This window comes from Zootoca vivipara, chromosome 2 (assembly GCF_963506605.1).
Source record: "Zootoca vivipara chromosome 2, rZooViv1.1, whole genome shotgun sequence".
In the NCBI taxonomy this organism is placed as follows: Eukaryota; Metazoa; Chordata; class Lepidosauria; order Squamata; family Lacertidae; genus Zootoca; species Zootoca vivipara.
This window is the reverse complement of record NC_083277.1, coordinates 95,002,772-95,008,771: the sequence shown is the minus strand read 5'-3', so window position 1 is coordinate 95,008,771 and position 6,000 is coordinate 95,002,772.

The window sequence follows — 6,000 nt, the reverse complement described above, 5'->3', positions numbered from 1 at the left end:
ATAGGGAGATAGTTTCAAGAGTCCTCTCGGCTGGCTACGAATATTATGTAGGACTAACGGAAGAGCATTTATCCATTTTAGCCCGGTAGCCTTACAGATTTTTCCCAATTGGGTTTTTATAAGTCTATTCATCCGCTCCGTCTGACCTGAAGAGGCCGGATGGTACGGGGTGTGGAGTTCCCATTTAATTCCAAATGCCTTGGTGACAGACTGAACTACCTCTGCAGCGAAATGTGTCCCACGGTCAGAGTCTAATCGACGTGGAACTCCGTATCTGGAAATTATTTCCTGCATGAGGATTTTGGCAACGGTTTGAGCATTTGCTCGTTTGCATGGAAAAGCTTCTGGCCAACCTGAAAGTCGGTCTGTTATGACAAGTAATTGTTTAAACCCCATACAGTTCGGGAGTTCTGCAAAATCTAGTTGTAGGCTTTCAAAGGGTATATATGCCCAAGGTCTAGACCCTGGTGGTTTGCGTGGTTCTTGTTTTGGGTTGAATCCGGCGCAGATGGTGCAATTTTTGGATACTGCCTTCGCAAATTGGTGTGCACCTGGGGCATACCAATGCCTAAGGATGCTGTCTGCTAGGCGGTTTGCTCCCCAGTGTGTGAAATTGTGTAAAACCCGGAGGTGGCGGGGTACCCAGGCTTTAGGCATTGCTAGACGTCCGTCCGGCAAAACCCACGCATTGTCCCTTTGGTGTGCCCCCAGTTGTTGCCATGAGCTTATTTCTTCTACACTAGCGGTGCGATACATTCGATTGAAGTCTACATCGGCTGGAACTAAGATGGCTTGAAATTCATTTTCATACATTTCCCCTCTCATGGCCGCTGCCTTCTGGGCAGCGGCGTCCGCAATACTATTCCCTAAGGAGACAAAGTCCGTGCCATTTGTGTGTGCTTTGCAGTGTATTACTGAGATGGCCTTCGGGAAATGTATGGAGTCCATTAGTCTTTTCACTAGCGGTGCGTGAGAGATTTGTGTTCCTGCAGCTGTTAGGAATCCCCTCTGTTTCCAGAGGGTACCCGTAGCGTGTACCAGTCCGAAACAATATTTGGAATCAGTATAGATATTTACGCGCTTGCCTTCACTCAATTCGCAAGCTCTGATAAGGGCAATAAGCTCAGCTGCCTGCGCACTGTAGCGCGGGTTTATAGGTGCAGCTTCTAGGATGGTGTCGTGTGTTACCACAGCGTACCCAGTTTGTCTTGTTCCAGCCACAACCTTGGAACTTCCATCTGTAAAGATTGAGATATCTGGGTTTTCCAAGGGAAGGTGGTCTAAATCTTCCCGTGGCCTTTCGGCCAAGCGGACTGCTAAGGTGCAATCGTGATGGGGGGTCCCGTCGTCGGGCAGAGGCAGTAGGGTGGCTGGATTTAGGGTATTGACTCTTTTAATGCGCACGTTGGATGGTGTGAGCAGGGCAGCTTCGTACTGATTTAGTCGTTCGTTACTAAAATGTTGACAGTTTCGTAAGTTTAACAAGGTGGCTACAGCATGTGGTACATTTAGGATTAGTTCTTGATTTTGAACGATTTCTAGGGCTCTGTCCACTAATTCCGCAGCGGCAGCAATCGCCCTGAGGCAACCTACAGTCCCCTTAGCTACCGGGTCTAATTGAATACTGTAGTAGGCGACAGGACGTTCCTGGCCTCTGAAGGTTTGTGTCAGAACTCCGGAGGCTACCCCTTTCTGTTCATGCACGAACAGCGAAAAGGGGAGACGGTAGTCTGGCAATCCTAAGGCTGGAGCGGACCTCAGTTCCCTTTTGATAGTTTCAAAATTTTGTAGGCTTTCTTTGGACCATTCAAGGGGTTCTGGTTCGTCCTTATTAGTCATCTTTACAAGGGGTTTGGTTAATTCTCCATACCCTGGGATCCATGACCTGCAAAATCCGCTCATTCCTAGAAACCCGCGGAGCTGTTTCTTGGTCTTTGGCAGGGGAACCTTAGCTATAGCATCTACTCTTTCAGTTGTCAAAGCTCTTGTTCCGTGGCCAATTATGTGGCCCAAGTATTTTACTTCAGTTTGGCAATATTGTAGTTTTTTTGGTGAGACCTTGTGGCCCTTGTCGGCAAGGGCGGTTAGTAGATGGACGGTGTCCATGTGGCAATTAGTTGCGGAGGTGGAGCAAATTATCAAGTCATCTACATATATTAAAAGGGAGGAGCCAGCAGGAAAGGAGAGGTCTTGTAGGTCCCTATGCAATGCACAAGCAAAAATTGTTGGGCTCTCTACATATCCCTGTGGGAGTCTAGTCCAAGTCAGCTGTCCTTTTTCCCACGTAAAGGCGAACAGAAATTGGCTTTTCTCATGCACTCTTATGGAAAAGAAGGCGGAGCATAAATCAATGACACTGAAATATGTACTATCTGGTGGGATTCCGGTCAAAATTGTATTAGGGTTGGCGGTGATGGCGTGGCGGGGTATCACAAAGTTGTTGATAATTCTGAGGTCTTGGACAAGCCTGTATTTAACTGGGGCACCCGGGGGTGATGGCTTGCGTACCGGCAGGAGTGGACTATTGCATGGGCTGACGCAGGGAACAAGGATGCCTTGATCCATAAAATCCTGTATCATTGGCCTCAATCCTTCTATTGCCTCCTGCGGCAAGGGGTACTGTTTGATGGAGGGGTATGGGACATCGGTGCGGTATTTAATAACAACGGGATCTGCGATTTTAAGAGTCCCACAGAGGTATTAGTATTTCCCCATAGGTGAACTGGTACCTTGTCAATCAGAGGGGTTGGTATTTCTAAATCAGTCAGGTTTTCTTCCTTTAAAATGCCTTGAAAGGAGACTGCCGCCTCTTCTGGCATGTGGAGGTAGATACCCTCAGTGCTGCAAGTTATAGTTGCCTGTAATTTACATAGTAGGTCTCGCCCTAGTAGGTTGACAGGGCTCGGGGTCAGTAGAAATGAGTGCTCAGCAGTCAGGGGCCCTATCGTTACTTTCGCTGGCTCTGAAAGAGCGCATGTCCTGGGGATCCCATCAATGCCCATTATACGTTGTTTTTGCTGACTGGACCTCAGATGACTGTCGTTTAAAGTTGAGAAAGTTGCCCCAGTATCTAGTAAACACTGATACTCATGGCCATCTATGGTGATTGTGCATATGGGGTCATGGGCTGATAATGCAATTGTCGGGCATACCAGGGCAAGGTTCAAAGGATCCCCGTTTAATTGTCATTGGTTAGTCTCTGAATTAAGAGTGGGTTGCATTTGCTCCTGGTTAAATTCTAGCGGTAGTTGGAATGGGCGCTGATTCTGGAAAGGGTTTGGCGCTATCGGGTTAGGGTTTTGTGCTGCATTGGATCCCATCCCTAGAGCTGGTTTTGGTGCCACGGTATTTAAGAATAATGGACAATTTCGCTTGAAATGCCCTATTTGATTGCAGAAAAAGCATTGAGAGGTGGTCTCTCGATGCTGGACATTGCTAGCCCTTTGGTAAGGAGAGGCTTGTCGATTTGCATGTGCGTTCATCCCTCTAGGTTGTGTGAGAGCCTTTGAATTTCTGAAGGGGTAACTAGGTTGGGGGTTATATGCGGTACTGGCTGCACTCAAAGCCAAGGCGAGGACTCTAGCATCATCCTCCTTTTCCTTCCTTGCCTCCTTTTTCTTTTTCTCATCCCTTCCATCATAAATGGTTTTCGCAAGCCCGAGGATCTCACTCATGGGTTTCCCTTCATAGGCTACTTGGAGGGAGAGGAATTTTCTGATGTCCGGGCAAGCTTGATCTTTAAAGAAGCTTTTTACCACTACTTGGTTATCTGGGGTATCGGGATCTATTCCCCCCCATGTCCGGAAAGCGGTTATTAGCCTGGTATAGAAAGCGGTGGGAGTTTCATCAGGTTCCTGGGTGACCTCCCTGATTTTAGTCCAATTTGTTGATTTTTTTCCTGCAAGCCTTATCCCATGTAAAATGGCTTTGCGAAACGCCTTCAGATACCAAATCCCGGAGGAGGTGTTATAGTCCCATTCTGGTTCGGTTCTAAGTTGGGCTGCAGTGAGTGGCTCAATCCCTACAGGTTTGTTGAGCTGGACATCGGGCAATTTTAGTGCTTCTGTTGCTTTTTCCAATATTTCCTCCCTTTCAGGTTCATTAAAGAGGCCATTTAAAAGCATATGCACATCCGCCCAGGAGGGGTTATGAGTAGAGAAAATAATGGCGATTTTACGATAGCACATGTCAGGATTATCTTTCAAGGTTGACATTTGCTGAGCCCAATTCAATAAGTCCGAAGTTAGGAAGGGAATATGGGAGTAGACAAAGCTTGTCCCATCTGAAACTGGGACTGATCTTAGAGGATATTGTCCCGGGGCCTTTTCGGCTGTCTCTGGTTCCTTCTCTGCGGGGTCCTTTATTTCGGCGGACGGTCCTTTTAACTCTGCCAATACTGTTACTAGTTGTTTTACTAGATTAATTTCAGGATCGTGACTGCGAGTCCTATTAGCGACGGGACTGAGCTGGGGTGGCATTTCAGCAGGGCTTTGAACTTCAAGGTCCTCGTGGGGTGCTGGACTTAGGTTAGGCATGGCGGGGGTCACAGACCTGCCCTCCGCTGCATTTAAGGGGTTTTGGACCTCCGCCCCCCGACGTTCATTTGGATTTCGAGGTGGCGGTGCCGAGGCTTCGGCAGGGCTGCAGAGCTGGTCTACCGGTTCCTCTATTATTGTTTCCTGATAAGGTGGGGGCTTCGGGTTTCTTTCCATTATCACTGGCATTTGTGGGGCAGTCGGACCTTCAGTCTTTTTAAGAAGGATTTTTGCCTTTTCAAATAAGTTTAGGTATCGAATTTGCAAGGGGTATTGGTCTTCCAGTGTTATTCTTAGTGCAGAGATTCGCTGGGCATTAAGGGAACCTCTCGGGATCCATTTTTCCCCCTCTGGATGGTCCGCAGTGACGCGGATCCAGTCTTTCTGACAGAGTCTTTTTAGCCGATTTTTGTCAAGTTTTTCCACCCCAGGTAATTCATGCCAATGTTCGAATATGAATTGTAATGGGCTTTCATCCTCAGAGTCCCCACTTTGGCGAAGCTTCCATTGAGCTTTGCCACGGCTGGGAGTCTGGGACAGGAATTCCTTTGAATTATGCGCACCCATGTTTATTCTGGCTCTTTATACTGCAGTTCTGGGTCCCCGACCCTGTTCCTGGACACTCTTAACTTCCCGAGTCTATGACTCACCCCCACGTCCTTGTGGTGTTCCTGCCTGCCGTTCGCGTGCACTAACTACTAGGCGGCCTGGTGCAGCTAGATACCTAAGGACCCCCTTCTGGTCATCAATTGCCTAGGGTCCTGCAGCAACTTTCCTGCCTCTTACAATCTAATAGAAAGACTACCTGCCCTGGACGCTTGCCCACGCAATGCCGGGTGGTTAGCCTTGGAAGGAAGGTTTTTTGAAAAGAACGGGTGACCTTGCGATCTAGAACAACCCCGTCACTTCCCGGTGGGGATCGAGGGTGTCTAGGGGCGGCTTCACCCGAAGATTAAGAGCAGAGGAATACGGAAAAAAGGTTGGGTAGATTGCTCAGAACTCCTGCGCAGATTGGCAGGAGCGAGCTGGGTCCGTCCTTCTGGGTATTTCGTTTAACGAAAGGACGGATCCCAAAGGCTCTAATTCTTCTTTATCCCTTATGCCTTTACAGCTTAGCTGCAACTAGAGCCCAAGATAAGAAACAGAAAAGGAGAGAACAGTGAAGAGTGAAGTTTTAGAATTTTAGTTGCTGCAGTAATCAGCCCACCGCGTGTCCCCTTTTAATACTCACGACCGATCCTTTCAGTCGAATCCCGTTGTCTCCAGCTTCCCACTGGTTCCTGAAGAAAAAACAGCCTTGTCCCTTTAAACGTTGCTTCGTCCTGGGGGTCCCGCTTGGACTCTCAATTACTACCAAGCGCCTCGGGTCCTGAGGTTGGTTTACCCCCCTGCAAAAGAGGCAAGGGCGCGCTGGGCTCCCCTTCCTCAGTGAACCCGGAGCTCAAGGCAAAACTGGGTCCCCGAA